Genomic DNA, 17,417 nt, shown 5'->3' with positions numbered 1-17,417 from the left:
GTTTTTTTTATTGGAACACAGCTGATGTTTAGGTTTGGAAATTTAATGTTTTAGTATAAAGACCACATTTCAGATTAAAGATGTTCAAAACATCAACATCAATGGCAGCAGTTGAACACACCAAATAAACCGAGATATGATGTACTCTTATGAAGAAAAGCATCTAATGATAGACAAAACTATAAACTAATTATTGAATTGTCTTGAATGCGCTAAATGAGATGACTTACCAACAGTTGGGAGGATCTGATTGATGTTAGTAGAAACTGAACGCAGATGTGATGATGTTCCAGCTCCATCTGTTTGAAAGCCATAATCTGGAAAAATGCAAACAAAAAACATAAACTTGCAAAATGTGCAGATTGAAAACGAAATATCAAAACTCATCTTAATTTGCCCTTCAATGATTTACCACCCTCAGAATTGAAAGAAAGCCTACTTACTACCTTGTACTACCCCTTCATTTTTGAGATTTTTAGTGTATTCTTTTAAATTAAAGTTAAAAGAACATCTTTATTTGGTGTGTCTACAGTTATATCAAATGAAGTATTTTAAGTGATTGGAAAAACATCAGCCCCTCTCAAAATGATGTAAATTGTTTTTTTATTATTATTTATTATTATGATGTATGCAAGGTCACAGGCCCGAAGTGGACCTCTACGAACCGATTTCTAATTACAATATTAATATGTCAAGTATCTTAGCTGGTGTTTTTCCCACGCTTTCTTTAAACGATTTGATTGAGGTCGATTAGATGACAAATCGCGGCAGTGCATTCCATGTTGGGATCGATCTATAGTAGAAAGACATGGCTACAGCTTCAAAGGTTTTTTGAAACCATTAGTCAAGATTTTACCAGCATTTGTGACAATCGGATTGACAAGATTAGACATCAGGGTGGAATGTGAACTTGATAGTGCTCTATTTCTATTTCTATTTGGTTGAGTTGCAGGAGGCTTTAGAGGCCTATTCTCGCAACTATAGACGCTTACTAATGAGCGTCCCGTCAGCACCTTGAACTGACTACCCAATTCCCCTCACATGGCATGGATTGACCCGGGCGAAGGAATGTTCACTTGCCAAGTGAACTGTCGTGAGTGGGAATCGAACCCTGGCCTCCTGCACAGAAGCCAAGGTCGACTACCACTATACCACGGCACCTGCTCTACCTGCATTTTGTAAAAAGGAAGTTTCCTTGTTCAAGACTCTTTTAAATTTAAAATTAAATCGTCCTCTCAAATACTTTAATAACCATTCCTCCTGCTAATTAATTTTGGAAATATATTTTTTGGAAATATATTGTTTGAAATTTCCTTTTTTGCCTTATTTGCTTTGTATTGCCATACTCGTCGAAATTTTTCCACCTAAGACATTTTAATACCAACCCCCTTCATTTAGATTTGAGATTTTCTCCATCTACTGTCAATGAGGCAGTATGGGGTACCCGAAAGTTAAAAAAAGATTGATGTAAAATTACATACTGGAGTTCCTTGGAATCTCAGTCATTGTTGTGACGAGATAAATGCCAGAATAACCACTTTCTTTCAAGCAGGTTGGTTTCTTGAATGTCACATGTTGTGCTTGACGATTGGTTGATAGTTTAAAAAAATTTGGCTTTTGCCCTTGCAATTTTGGAAAAAGTTGTTGCAAGGTATCTGAAAATTGGCTCTCGGTCATATCCAATGACAATGAGCTTTCTTTGTAGACGTTCTTGTTGAAATCCCAGCATACGCCTGGAAAACCTATGATAAAGGAAGATCCATAATATTTTGAATTAAAATCTTGGCATTTTCAGTACCTTTACCTTTGTGTTTGATATTTTGCTTAAAAAGCCTTTAAAATTAATCTACTTTGTAATGTAAGTGAAATTGGTCAGGTAGCTATGATGACCAATGCATTCTTTTCATAAATCAGCTGGGTAATGCAAAAACATTGTCATCAGTTCGAAAACTCACCATAGCCATCATTTTTGTGATCAAGAAAAAGTTTTTCAAAATAACCATCTTTCTTGGCACTGAATCTAGGAATAATGGGTCCAACAGGTAGATGATAGAATTTGAACTTTACAGTTGAAATATCTGGTCCTCGCCCAGGCTTTTTTTCTTTTCTTGGAGGTTTTGGTCCTCGGCTCTGGCTGGGTTGCCATCCTACGAACGGCTGTGACTGAATTTATACAGCTTTCAAGATTTTGTTCAAAAGAGTTTTGATTTAAGATTGAACTGTTTGTTATTGGCTGAGCTGGAAACATGTGTAGCTGAGGGGCTGTAATAGAAAAGAAAAGATAGCAGTCCTTCACGCAGACATTTTGAACAAAAAGAAGAATTAAAAAAAATTGTCAAATTCTTGAAATGGCAAATAATACTCATAATACACCTTTTAGTTGAATAACTCACTCAAACTCCTTCAAGTTAAGAACAAATAGGTCAGTTTGTGATGTCTTATTCAGAATTCTTTTGAAATACTTGATTTTACAAGTGTGAGCATGTCCAAACCTAAAAATAGAGCCTTTCGGAGCAAATTACCCAATTATGTTTCATAGTGTGCACCCCCTATCTTTAGGGGGGTTTGTTGATTTCGGTTTCGGATCTTTAGTTAGGACTTTAAAGTTTTGATGTTTTAGGCGGGAGGTGGGACATACAATTTTAAGGTGGTGGCTACAGTGAAGGTCAATTTTATAAACTCAAATTGACATTTAAAAACTTTTTGCCTGCAGCGCTTCTTTTATAACATAACATTTACCTTGCACAAAGTCCGCTCAATCTTTAAGAAGTACCTCAAGTTTTGAACAACTGTAAAGCCAGCATTTTGTGTATGTAAAAAAGTCAGAAAATTCCTAGTTTATGGGGGACTGGGCTATGAGGGTTCTAGGTGGCATTTTTTTTGGTGGGACCTGGAACCCCCTCGCACACTATGTGTTTTCTAGTGAACAGCAAAATCTTTGCAAAAATGTTCCCAGGAAAAAAATTCATGGCAGAAAAAATTTTTGGTGTCAGAAAAAAAGTTGGGCATAAAAAGCAATTTGGCGCGCCTTAAGATAATTCCTTAGAATATTAACAAGATCGAAAATTAAAATGTTAGAACTTTTTCTACATTTGAGGTTGTATACCTTGTGAACATTGTACATCTCATTGCCAGCAGTTCTGTTGGATAGTTTCCAAAAAAAATGAAATATATGACTTTTCAGAATTTTTGAAAATGAAAAAGATTTTTCCGGCAAAAAGACCAAAAACACTAGTTAACGAATTTCGTAACTGTTTCCAGTTATTTAAAAGATTTTTTTTTAATTTTCTCTCTTTTCTTTCTATAAAAAAGCCATATCTCATCATGTCAATCAAACAAATTATATACATAAATTATTAAGTGAGATAACTGATAACATTTGATAACTGATGATGGCGTAAGCCGAAAAGCTTTTTATTTTTTTTAAAATGAATTATTATATATTAATTATATCATTTCAACCAATAAAGATATGACTTGAAGTCTTCTGTAGTTTGACATGGTAGTAAAGAAAAATTTCAAAAAAGTTTTTGTGGTGGAGTCATGTTTTGATAATGGCGCGCCAATTTAGAAAAAATAACTTTTGCGATTTTGGCGCACTGTACAGCGAATATAGAAAATATTTCAAAAAATTATGAAAATTTGATTGGATATTGTCGAAAGAGAATTTTATTGGCTTTCAAAAAATTAAAACAAAAATCTTGATTACCTCAAGAGCTACAGCCATTTCAAAATAATTCATATTTTTGCAATTATTTCATAAGTTGCTTATAAAAAACTGCTGACGTCATCAAATTATGCGCGATGGCAACTTTTTTTGAATGCCAAAAATTGGAGTGAATCGTCTTCGTTTTTAATGGGTGTAATGTTTTAGCATAATGAGCAAACAGACTCCATAAATAGCTTTAAATTACTGTGGACTAAACATACACTTCTACCTTTTTTTGATGTGGATTCTGATAATGGAGCAACCGTTGAACCATCCGAGTCCGTCACATAGGCATCTATATCTGAGAAATAAATCATCTCCTTTCCAGATTTTTCTTGGACAACTCGGTTAAACTAAAATGAAAAGTTGGTTATGGAAAATTACTAAAACTAGTAGGTTGTTAACCTTTCTAGCGTGCAACATTTTTTGAAAACAAACTTAAAATAAGATATTTTAGACAATGTTTTGGTTACCATTATATAGGTATTTTCATACTCTTTTTATACATGTTCTAAAAGGTTTGTCGTTTTAAATCCAGTGGTCAGGAGATATGATTTTTAAATTTTGGGACTCGGTAAATGGGCTAACTTTATACGTATATATATGGTGAAGATTAGAAATCTGACCTTGAGAAAAGGGAGTGTTGAAAATACTAACAAAATTAGAAAGTAAAACGTAAAAAGGTAGCAATATTTTTTGTTTTAACATTATTTTCCTATTTTTTCAAAATTTAAATAAATGAAACCATTCCAAAATCCTATCAAATTAGAGATGAGAATTTAAGCGAAGAAAGTAGAGAGTTAAAAGACCGATGGAAAAAGAAATAAGAAAGCTAAGTAAGACACAAATACAGCAATTATGGGAACACAAACATTGGAAACAACCCAAAAAACCTAAAACAAAGATAATGGAAACTAATGTCCCCAACTTGTGGCAGGTGTAGCGGCTTTAAACATGTTTTATGGACGCTCAACACTCAGCCTCTTACTCAGCCTCTTCTTGAGGCTCTATCAATATCCTCTATATCAATATGCCCGATCAATATCCTCTATATATACGTCACTAGCTTGAAATTTTTAGAGTAGCTCAGAGTAACAAAATTGAAAATGGGATGAAGAGAGTTATAGACCATAGTATTCTAAGAAAACTCTCAAAACTTTTTACCTCAGTTGGACATGCTCTATCAATATCCTCGTTGAAGTCTGCTTTTGCAATCTCCTGAAAATTAATTGAAATTGAATAGTATCATCGACCCATGCCAAATAGTGTTAACTTTTAACTGTTTACTAGACAGAGCAGAAAATTTCTTTGATGTTGAACCAACGCTTCAAATCTATTAGCTGCTCCTTAAGGCTCGTTGACAATGACCAAAACCGCTCAAAGCTATTGGAATATTGAATTTTGAATTTAATCCACCTTACTGCAAAAACGGGTAGTCAATTCCAAGAAAAGTTTAGATTTTATTTCATCGTCAGATAAAGTTATTCTGTTACTCCGCCACACGCCAATTAGGGCCGTCAATAACACCAAAACTTATATAAATCGCTATTCAGGCTTCAAAACATTATTGAAAATCACAGATTTTCGTGAAATTTTGGATATAGAGTACAAAAATGGATAGTTTAATCATGCCTAAAATCCTTTAGATTAAGAAAAAATGGTCAAAAATTAACGCTGCTTTCAAGTAAAAACTACAAAATGTTGGCCCTTTTTACACCGGCCCTTTTCTTGTTACGTCAAGAGCCCAAAAATAACGCCAACAAGACGACTCGGAAGTCGAAAATTTCGCATAATATTCGAAATGAGAGAAATTGACCATAAAATAACGAGGTCAAGCAGGGGGGTATCTGCTGTACAACGACAGACAATCATCTGTACAATCATCACGTGTTAAACGTGATGCATGAAGAATATTGTACACGAGGTTGTAGATACCATTTAACTTTTTCATAGAGAACCTAAATGGGGGGGGGTTTGTAGCATTGAGTTTAAAGCCCGAAACCTTTCTCAGGCAAGAAAAAGTGCATTTTTGACGACAGATTGAATGTAGCCTGGGAATCCAAGCTCATAATTTTAGAAAAAACAAAAAATACCTCACCTCACAAAGTTCTAAAATTATAGAGCTTGGTGCAGGTAGATTAGTCTGACACAGAATGTTGTAAACAGTCTGTGTGTGAACCCTTGTTGACAGACTTTCTGAACTTTGGAAACCCATGTAAACACACATAATCAACTTACCATAAAAACTCTTTCACAAGTTCTAAGGACTTTCAAAACTACTAAAAACCACATCAAAACATCAGCCACATGTATTTAGACTTCCAGCCAACAGCCATTTTGTTTTGAAATGAATCTATGTTTTCATTTTCATTTGTTTTCCTTTTTTCTGCAGAGTCAGCTTTTTCCATAAATTATGCGCGCGCATCGAAATAATCAAAATGCGCGCGAAAGTACTGCTAAGTAATACGCCGAAAGCTGGCCAATCAGGCCGAACCTGCATTGCAGGGAAAAATCTCCCTGCAGGCGAGTTACCTGCACCAAGCGTTAAACCAGCTGCAAAAATATCATAAACTAGACTGTGAAAAAAGTTTAACGCTTGGATTCCCAGGCTAGATTGAATGTAGCAATTCCTTTGTTTACCATTGATATTTTTTTCGAAATTTAGCGGTAAATTTTAGTTTCAATCTGTCATTTGTGTAAAAAACAGGCGAGCCGCTCAAGGCCGCGCAAGTTTGGTAGGATTTGTTGGCTTCAAATCCTACCAAAGAGATTGACTTCTAGCCCTTCGGGCTTATACTTCATTGGTTTGTAGGGGTTCGAAATGCCGTTTTCCCGTCAAAATTTTGGCTGAATCCCGTAATCCCGAAAATTGAAAAAAATGATAACACTGTCACACCAGTTTGTACAGGTTAAAATACCGGCAGATTGGCAAAAAAATAGACTAAATACCGTCACCGTCTGATTTTAAAATACCGTTTTCCCGTCTTTTTTTCGTCAAATCCCGTAATACCGTACTTAAAAAGGGCCAATCCCGTCACACTGTAAAAGTACAAACCCCCCTAAAACCTTTAGAAAAGGCTTTCTATAGATGGCAATTTCACAATTGACTTCATACAGAAGAATAGTATAAATTATCCTAGGCTACAGTAGTCTAACACTTTATACTTCTTAGGAATATACTTCTTACAAAGTATACAGAATAAGTGTAACTTGCACTCAAAAAAAATAAATATACCCAAAGGCTCAATCTGAGTTAGGTTTTTCCAAACTGAAAAATGAGAGTATCAATTAATAAACTAACTAAAATATGGCTGTTTTAAGCCCAAATTTTCCAACCGAATGAAAATATGTTAAAAAAGCTCAACCAAGGCTTGTGGCCAAGACAGAATAACGGGCTTATTTAGCACTGTCACTCAATTTTTTTCCCACTTGCTGTACCCCTATTTCAGGTTCGAATTTTATTAAACAATAAGAGCCATTGTTTGGATATCAAAATGCATGCTTAAAGAAAGGCAATGTTATGCTTATGGAAAAAAAAATATTATTGACCTTTACAAATCTTCTTAGCAGCATGGGGTCAACCTTCCTCTACCCGTTAACAGTCGAATGCCATTAAAAATTGAAAATGATTTGTTGATGGCCCCTTCAGGAGTGCAATGTCAAGTTGAATACAATTAAAAACTCCAGACTCCAGCATCAATATCAAAACAACAATAAGAATGAATAAACTCATTTATAAATTATTCTTTTAAGTGTTTTGTTGTTGTGATGTTGGAGCTTCATCTACCCTGCCGATGCACCAGACTGTTGCTCATCTTCTGTTGGATGCTGAAAAGTATTATTAGATTACACCGCTCAAAACTGTCTGGTGTTTGTCTAGTGTTAAGTTGCACAAAATTTTGAAGCTGGACAAGCACCAGACTTTTTCTTCTTACCGAGCAACAGAGACCTTTTTTCAAAGACGACGTCCTGTTGAATAATTATGTAGTCCAGCCATAAAAACAATGATAGAGCCATGCATAATTACTGTATCATGTATATTGTAATAATTATGCATGGTTTTATTATTGTTTTTCTGCTGGACTACATAATTATTCAAAAGGGTGGCCTCTTTGAAAAAAGGTCTATTCAAATCTGGTCCCTTGTCCAGTGAAACAAAGTTTTCTCGGTTGACACCAGCCATTTTGTGTCCGGTGCTTCAGCAAGGCTGCTGTGCTGGCAGGGTCGTAGCCTTAATTAACCTGGACATAGTGTCCTATGAAAACAAAGGTCTATTCAAGATAGACCTTTTGCTAGTCAGGATGTTGAATAATTTAAAAAGACCAGCCTCAAAACAATGATTACTGTAAGAAAAATAAATGCATAATCAGAATAATTATGTGCTATATATATGTGGTCATTGTTTTAGTGCTAGAGTTTTTAATTATTCAACAGGACATCCGGACTAGCAATAGATCTATTTAACATTCTCCCACTCGTTACAATCAAAAACTTTTTCCAACAATGTCCAGTGGTGGATAAGATATACTGTAGATTGATTTCCACCTTCACATGTTATGGCCAGACGGTGTCAATCGAATGAATCGAACGCCGAATCAATTGAATGCAATAGAATAATAATCGCAATCGAATATCACCAAGGATTTTTCGTTCGATTGTACTGATTATGTTCGATTACACTCGATTGATTTAATTGTATTCGATTTTATTCACTATCGTACCGTATATACTTACGCGCTTGGCCGTCCACGCTAAAAAAGCTCTAAAGAAGTGATCCAATCTAATTTAATCCCAATCAAACTTATAGAACATATATATATAATCGTAATCAAACATAATCGAAGGTAATTTACAATCAATCAAACCAATCAAACGTTTTACTCTAACAACGCAATGCAATCGAACACACGATCGAATATTACCAAAAATCAAAAAGTTTGTGGTCTATATAACCACAGAAAGCCCTATTTCCACGAAACAGCGCTTGAGGTACAGGTGAATCATAAATTGAAAAAAGATAAATCATTTTGAAAATGACGTCATTTTCTACATTTATATATGCAAAACCATGCAAATCTATTTCGGCAATCTATGATTTGTATAAAAAATGGCTGCTTCCATATGAATGTGATCAACGACGAAAAGCTCTATTCATCTCACTATCAACACCTATGACTAATTGTTAAAAAATATTATACCTGTGTTTTTGTATTGAAGGGTTCTGTAGTCAGTTGTATGTTGTGGGGATGATGTAAAAAAATAGCCAAAAAACTCTACTGAGCACTGTAAAAGCTTATTGGTGCATTCAATAACTACACAAGCATAAAATACTAAGTAGTAAACGAATGACAAACCTCTTTAAATACTCTATAAGTTACCAGAAAACATACTAAAAATATACACACAGCAGGAGAAAAGTGTACAAAAAGTGTTGACTTCAAGCAGCCATTAAAAAGCTTTCACAAGGAATGTTTACACACCCTTGGTTACATTCACCTTGTAGAACCATTAAAGAAATGCTGTTATTCATCTATGTGCGTGAGTCCATCTTTAGAATATTCTAGAATGTTCTAGACGAACATGTGGAGCACTATGAACACGAAGAACGAGTGCTGAGTGTTGATTTTTAGCACTACGGCCGCAGAAAACCGATTGTAATACTTTCGCTATGCGAAATTAATAAGGGCCGGCGTAAAAAGGGCCGATAAGGTAGATAAAAAACATCGAAATTGACGTTACAGTTGACTCTTTCTAATTCGAGCTCCAAGGGGAAACTAATTTGTCCGAATTATAAAGAGATTCGAATCATAGAATTTCGAATTAATGAATATCGACTGTATAACAAAAAGTGTCAAAAAGAATGTTACCTTGACCAACTTTTGTATTCTTGACCCGAGTTTCCGAAGGTGGCGTTTATGAGTATCATTTTCAGCTCTTAGCAGTTTGTTTAAGATAATTCGAATGATCTCATCAGATAATAACATATCGAACCAATTTTAATTTCTATTTTTCATACATGTATTAATCATTGTATTAATCTGAAATAAAAAAATATGGAATAAGTGGATCTTTGAGGTTTCAATAGATTTTCCCACAATGCAATAGATATTGATGAGTAAATCTAGCCTGAAGTAAAGAGTAAAAAGTAAAACCGCCAAGTATGTTTTAGTAATTATTTTCCAAATTCGAGATATCACAATTTGAAATTTCTGAAAATGAGTTCTCACACAGTTCTTATAGGTTGAAATTCTTTTGTCTTCTTACTAAAAGTGAAAAACTTGTAATTTAAATATCTCGACTTTAGAAATATTTAGGTAAAAATATTTTGAGGCTTTGCTCAGGATAATAGAAAGATTACACGTGCCAAATATCTCTAACCATCTAATTATCCCTTTAACCATGTTTTTGAACTACTATGTACAGGTAAATATCTAAGTGGCAATCTAAGTGGCAACACTATAAAGTAAAGTAAAATGTCAATGATAAAGAATGTTACAAAGCATGTTTTTGAACTACTATGTCCAGGTGAAAATATAAGCGGCAACACTATAAAGTTAGCTAAAATGTCAACGATAAAGAATGTTAAAATATCAATGATAAAGAGAATGCTTTTAAATGTTGCTTTAAAATAACTAACTCCACAAAAAAGGAAATCTAAATAAATCATAAAATATAGTTGTTAAAGAAATAGCTCCTCTAAATTTTAGTTGAGCCTGGAGTGTTTGTAAGAGCTTGAGAAAATGTTCCATAAAAATGTTCCAAGGACTTTTCATTAACACGTAATGTTGTTCACAATACCAACAGTAGACTCTATCAGACACAAATCTTCGGTTGTGTAAAAAGAAAGTTTGAAGCATTGGAAAATCCAGTACCAAACCTCGGTGCAATTTCCAGATTTTGGATAATGCCTTTTAACGGGAAAATTACAATTAACCCACACTTGGCTATCTTCCATTCATTTTCCTGGAAGTATAGCTCAATAGATTTGTCAATATTGGGATAGTTTCACTCTAAGTAAAAAGGTGAAGCACCATTTCGAGTGTGATGCCTTCTTTATCTCCATTGCTTAATTGAATTCTGGGGTGCGATATTCAAATCAAGCAAACTATCCAGATCTCCTTTCTTTATATCGGTAAGAGCATTTTGTAAGATTCCGTCATCGACTGTAAACAGCGCCTCTGGTTCACGACCAAAAAGGTAATCCACAATACCTGGATGGAGACAAGGACCTTTGCCAATGAAAAGAATGACGATTGCTGATAGTTGTCCAATTTTGAAATAATCCTCATTCCGGATATTATTAACATTGAAATTAAAGCAAGCAGCATCGCTTTCATCGCAAATGTGAGAAATTCTCTAAAGGGGCCATAGCCAACTCCATCCTCGCCAGCAAAGCGAATTGAAATACAATGGTTCGAAAGATCGAATTTTTGTTTAAAGATCAAAGTCTAGAAGTTGTTTTGATTTCGTTGGATAATAACATTTTGACTTTTTCCACATACAAGACTTTATCTTTCCATCAAATTGATTATTTCATTGCCATTCTCAGCATGACAGGCTCGTCTTCAGGAGCAGAATAATTTTGGAAGAAGCTTTCAACAACTTCTTCCCCAAACGGAACCTCGACAACCTTTTCATTTTCCGTTGAGCGGTTGAAAAAAGTCAGTCTAGCTTCTCTAACTTCATGGTAGGTAGGTTGTATTTCATCCTCCGTTTGAGATTGATCGTTGGACAGCGTCGTGTTTGCCAGCTAAAAAGGAACATTAAAGAGAGAATTTTCCTGTATTAAATCTAAAAATTTGAAAATCAAAGGTAACTTTTGAAAAAGATGACACTCATCATGGTGACAAGGTTCATTGATATGATTTTTTAATTTTTTTTTAATATTTTAGGATTGCATTGGTGGTTTTTTGACCAAGGGGGTTCAAATTTTTTAGGAATTTTTCAAGGCAAACTAGGAAACAAAAGCAATTTTGATATGGGATTGCGGGGTTTGACCAAAACTAGGAAACACAATAGGGAAATTCGCAATTTATCGGGAAATTCGCAATTTATCGGGAACGCGTCATTTGGGGCAAAAAATCTGAAAAGTCAGGTGGGGATGGCCTAAGAAAATTGGAGGTGGAAGGGTGGTTGTTTCCCACTATGAAAGACGTGTTAATCTTGTGAGTTAAAAACTTACACGATAGGCCTGAAGACTTTCTTGAAACTCTCTATTTTGAATACAACGTAAGCAATCTTCTCCTTGTCGGAAGGAGCAATGACATATAGGACAAACGAATCTATCATACATTCCAATTCCCTGTCAAGATCGGAATAATGGCTCTAAGTCACTTTCATGAATCCGTAATAAAGTGATTAATTTCATTTCCAAGATAACTTTGATGAAAATACATGCTAGACACTTTGAGAATAATTTTGAAGACCCAGACTTGGAGTTGAAAAATAAAACAATAACAAGCCTTTTCCCGGGCCTGGGTTTTTCGTGGCTGAAAATGACCAGTTCCCAAATCTGGACAAAATTTGCAATTTTCGACTCCCGCAAAACCACAGGCCTGGAAAATAGGGTTACGGTTGTTCCATTTTCCATCCCTGAATCCCAGACCTTACTTCATCTTTTCCATTTTTTTCCTGTGATCAAAAATCGTTGTAACTAAACAAATATTGTATCTAAATAATTTCAATTTCATTTCAAACCTTATCATACTTTAAATAGTTTCAAAACGGTTACCAATTATTAAGTGCTCCTGGCACTATGATCCTTGGGGACTTCAAGTCTGCATATCTAAAACCTGACCCTATTATTCCAATAGCTAATCACTATTTCTTCGTACTATTTATTGTTACTCACTTGATGATCGTTTTGATTCTCAGTTATTGGTGTTTTGATTCTCAGTTATTGGTCCTTGAAGATCCTGGCCACGAATTGATGAATCGTTATTGATCTAAAAAATAGAAAAAGATAGCTTTAGAATGTAGTATCTATGAAGCACTAAAACACAGTAATTAGCAAATCGAACATGAAACCAATAAAACCAGAGATTGCGTAACCTAAAAATCTAAAACTAAAAACATGTATTCTTCTAAAACATACTACAAAATATTTACTTACACTAGAGGTACCGTTTAAGTTGGAAACTGTTTCATTAAAATCATTGATTTGTTCATTTCTCAATACAAATTCACGGTCATCCTCATAATGCAAATCAATCTCCTCTGAACCCAAATCTCCTTTAGGCGCTTTACTTAAGCTAACATGGCAATATGTTTTATTGTTTCATCTAAAAAGGAGAAAAAAATAAGGTTACACAATTTAGTAGAAGAAAATGTGAAGGGTGATGCTGTGTTTTGACTGAACTCACTAACCTTGATTATAAAGGTAAAGTCTGTTTATAAATTGTAACAGCTCGTGTTATTCAAATTTCTATGTTTGCTGTTGCTAAGAAGGACTATTATGGTGGCCCATGAAGGCCAATCTATTTTTTAAAATTGAAAATGATTATTTATTTCCTAAACTAAAGAAAAAAGTCAAAACATATCCATTTTGATTTTCGTTTTCAAAGTACTGCCCATTCTGGTCCATTGCGTGGCCCATAGAGGCCATGTGAATTTTGGTTAAGTAATAAAAACTACTTTGGTTTTGATTTTTCAACCGTTTTTTAAATGTTGTGTCCTTCATGGTCCATTGCGTGGCCCATTGAGGACACTAAAATTTCGGCTGCCGTAAGATTCTATTGTTTTCATTTTTATTTCCAAAATGGTACCTATACATGCATGCTCATATCTTCATGAAAGTGAAAGAAGTCTTTGTCAGTATGTCGAGTATGTGTTGTTTTTGAACTTATGGAAACTTTTGAATGATTTGTTTTTATAATTACTATGTATTTGTGTACTTCATTTGTACACCCACAAAATATTTGAGCATAATTAATTTCAACACTGTAAAAGAATGAATGAGGGGTGTGCTTGGTTACATTTATATTTTTTTGTGCTGCTTCAAAGTGATAGATTAAAATTTGGTTATCAAGAATAACTTATCACATTAAAGAGAGGTATGTAGTCTATATCTATAATTTAGTTTTGATATACAGATATGTGCCGATGTGCTTTCTATGGAATTGTTTAGCCAAAATGAAAGGCTCAGTCAGAAAATCCTTTAATGACTTTTGTTAATCTATAGATATATCTATAAGATATTTTTTGTTTAATTTGGACCAAATGGAAGAAGGCAAATAGAACCACGGGGGTAGTAGGGTTGCGAGCTGCCGGGGGAGGGGGTGCCACCCGACTTTCAACCTTCGAAGAACCCTTACCAGGACTAAAAAGGAGAAAACAAGGAAACGTTTTGTGAATTTTACGAACCTTATTGGGAAAAATTCGACCTGTATTTAGCCATCTAATTTTTTTTCATTCATGAACCAGGGCTATAAAAGGTGTCGAGGGATACTATATATGAAATTCCTACAACATTTCGATGCAAGGCTTCTAAGAACATAGCCTTTGTATAAGGGCCACTTTTTTATCAAAATTCAAAGATTTGGTTGAAGTTCTCAAGCCCACATCGCCCACACTCTCAAACACTACCCCACACACTCCAATACTGCACTACCCGCTATCAGTAAACCAAAACTTCAAAAGTAAGCAAATAAGAAAGGGACAAAATTGAAAAAAATATTTTCTCTTCTAACTAACACAAATTTTGTTCAATGTCCTTAATGGGCCACGCGATGGACCATGAAGGACATCACTTGGAAAAAAGAAAAGAGAAAATAATTTTTTTTATTTTTTTTTCTTAATTTGTTTTTGGTTTCACTTTGAAAAATGAAATAAAAAGTATTTCATTTCAATTAAAAAAAAAAACGGGTTGGCTCTAATGGGCCACCATAGACTATAGATCTTTTTTAAAGAAGACGCCCTGTTAAATAATTAATTAGCATAGCAGAAATTATGTAATGAAAAATCAGCCGCAGTGTCGCACGTTGAGTTTTTTCTTTACAGCTGTTACGCATAGAAGTGTCCGCGCAGCAAGCTAGAAAGTACACATGCAATCATTACGTTGTGAATTCCGAAACCTGATGATTGATCTCCACTTTCTGGCTTACCACACGGACACTTGCATAAGTCGTAAAGAAAAATTCAGCGTGCGGCGTTGCGACTGGTCATCTGCTTTAAGGTATTTTCATTACGTATTTTTTGCTGGTCTACCAGCAGTTAATAAAAATCGTACTTTAGTCAACTCAGTCAAACCAGCACAATCATCTCAGGGAAAAGTTAGAAATCACATTGAGAAAGTGGAGAAGGTCCAACCAGCACAAGAAGTTAAGAGAAATAGCACTGCTTCAGTGGAAGATATCAAGAAACAAGGTACCCTTAAAGTACTACTACTATTGTTGTTCTAATTTGATCCTCAAATTTTCATTTTCTCACTCAACTAATGTCTTTAAATAGAAAACTAGTCAATATTTGGTATTTTTCATAGTTTCCTACCCCCTTTCTGCTAGCGGGGATTTTTTCCCCCGAAAATTTTTTTTTTTGCAGATAAAATGAAATAATTGAAACATGTTTTAAATAATGTACTATTTTCAAATCTTTTTATTATTCATTTCAGCTCGTATTGAAGAATCTCATCGAAACAAATCTTTCGAACCAATCCCTCCTGCAGTAAATGGTATGCTAAATCATCTCAAGTTATTTAGTTTGGATTCACACATTTGGACATTTACTTTGAAATCAATCCTGATAAGAATGGTGAATGACCTATAACTTTAGATTTATTTCCGCCAAAATTTTCTCTTTTTTTATTAAGATATAAATGAAGTTTTGAAAATTTCATTTTTTTACTTTACTTTGGGACAATCCTGAAAGAATGTACTCTCAAAATTTGTAAAAACTCTCCTCCTCTTTCAGAAAAAATTCAGGGAAAATCACCATATTCCACACCAAGTAGAGATCATGCTGGTGAGATATTCATTCGGAAAAAGAGTCATTTTCGCATGAACTTCTATATCTTAGAAAATTCACCTATGTTTTCATTTTTAGCTCTTTTATTAGTTTCCTTGAAAAATTTCTAAAATATCAAACAAGTTAAATATTGCCTAACATTTTAATGGAAAGTTCTCACTTTCACCATAGTCGGTATAAAAAACCCTGGTCTTGAAGTCTATTGTTGTACTTTTTGTTAACTTTTTCTTTGTGAATAACAAAAAATCATTAAGAATTGATTTGCTCAGTTTTTGATCACGTTACCAAATACTCCTTTTGGGATTGGTTCATTATTTAATCACATGGTGGGCAAAACAAACCAATGTATATGCACAAGTTCCTGCAAGTTCAAGTTATTAACAATAAAAAGAAACAAAAGGCTTCTTCCAGACTGCGGCTTTTTTATACGGACAATGCTTTGACTGCTACACTTTCATGAATTTATTACCTAAAAAGGTTTATTAAAAATATGGCATATTTTTTTCATTATTCTAGGCTTAGCCGAAAACCACATTACTCCATCGCAAGAAAGGAGCTATCTAAACCTGCAAAACTCTACCGGTTATTACTTAGGTAAAAAAGATAACGGGACAAAATTTCAAGTTTAAAGTGAAACTTTTGGGTTAAATTAAAATAAATAATTTATGCAATGTATATAACACTGGCGTTGTTTTTTGACTGTTTTTTTTGTCTAAAAATTGTATTTAGTTAGCGTTTTTCAATTCTCAATATCATCTAAAAATTTAGATTTAATAATAAAATCTTATGTATTTCAATTTTATTTCAGGTCTCGTGGACTCTCCTCTTGGGCCAGAGGAAATGGCAGCTTGGTTGAAAGGTATCTCTATAAAACTAAATCCTGGTAAAAAAAGAGGGGTTTAATAGGGGGTATTATGTACATTTTTGTCAAGGTTTACTCAAGTTTTGTAAAATATGCCAGTTTTTAATTAAGACTTTGGTACGGTTAGGCTGAATAAATTTCCTTTTAATTGTCAAAAATATCTTTTTATGAGATTAACCCAAACCCAAAATAACTTTTTGAAGTTAGAGTAAAAATTGAGGCTAACATTTAGCTCGAGTAATAGTTCTTTGAAAGCTTTTCAGTTAATCAAATAAAGATTTACACTATTATTGACCAAGATCCCTCCCTGGAATTGTATGGAATATTAGTACTTTTTCGGCTGTACCAGTCTGACTACAATCAACTTCTTCCTGGGGTAATTCTGTTGATTGGTCTGTCTTGACTGCAGCAATGTGATTTCTATTAACTTCGTTCTGAAACACCTAGAAGGATACCTGTGTTGGTTGCATTTTCTCCATTGGTAAAGTGTGATCCAGTGTGCACCAGTAAGATTAAAATCAACTTCATTTAGGGATTCTTCTTGGGATAGCTGTGTTTGTTGGATTTGCTGCACTACTGCAGTGCGGTCTTTATTAACATCTTTGGATTCTGGTTGTGGATGGATTTTGTCCACTACAACAGGAGTTCAGTCTTTATCAGCATCTTCAATTTCTTGTTGTGGTTGGATTTTTTCCACTACTGCAGCAGTCTGGTCTCAATATCAATATCTTGCGTTCGTGAGTTCCAACGCTTTGGATGAGTTACACTAAAAAATTTTAATTTATCAGAAAAAAGATTTCAAATTAATACCCATAATTGTGCATCGAGGTAATACACCGTTTAGTAGTGTCGACTGCGCACGCGTCCAAACAATTTTCCATTGTT

General features: G+C 34.2%; 1 long non-coding RNA gene across 1 annotated transcript; it reads left to right on the top strand.

Moving 5' to 3' along the window:
* Positions 1 to 14,945: 14,945 nt before the first annotated feature.
* On the top strand, positions 14,946 to 16,264 carry LOC136805451 (uncharacterized). The gene is made up of 3 exons (XR_010846401.1): positions 14,946 to 15,073; positions 15,318 to 15,377; positions 16,187 to 16,264. It is a non-coding gene; the product is annotated as an uncharacterized lncRNA (long non-coding RNA).
* Positions 16,265 to 17,417: the final 1,153 nt, after the last annotated feature.

Source organism: Clytia hemisphaerica, unplaced genomic scaffold, assembly GCF_902728285.1.
Source record: "Clytia hemisphaerica strain Z4C2 unplaced genomic scaffold, Clytia hemisphaerica genome assembly, whole genome shotgun sequence".
NCBI classification, from domain to species: Eukaryota; Metazoa; Cnidaria; class Hydrozoa; order Leptothecata; family Clytiidae; genus Clytia; species Clytia hemisphaerica.
The sequence above is the reverse complement of the archived record's forward strand: the minus strand, read 5'-3'. Positions and strand labels throughout refer to the sequence as shown.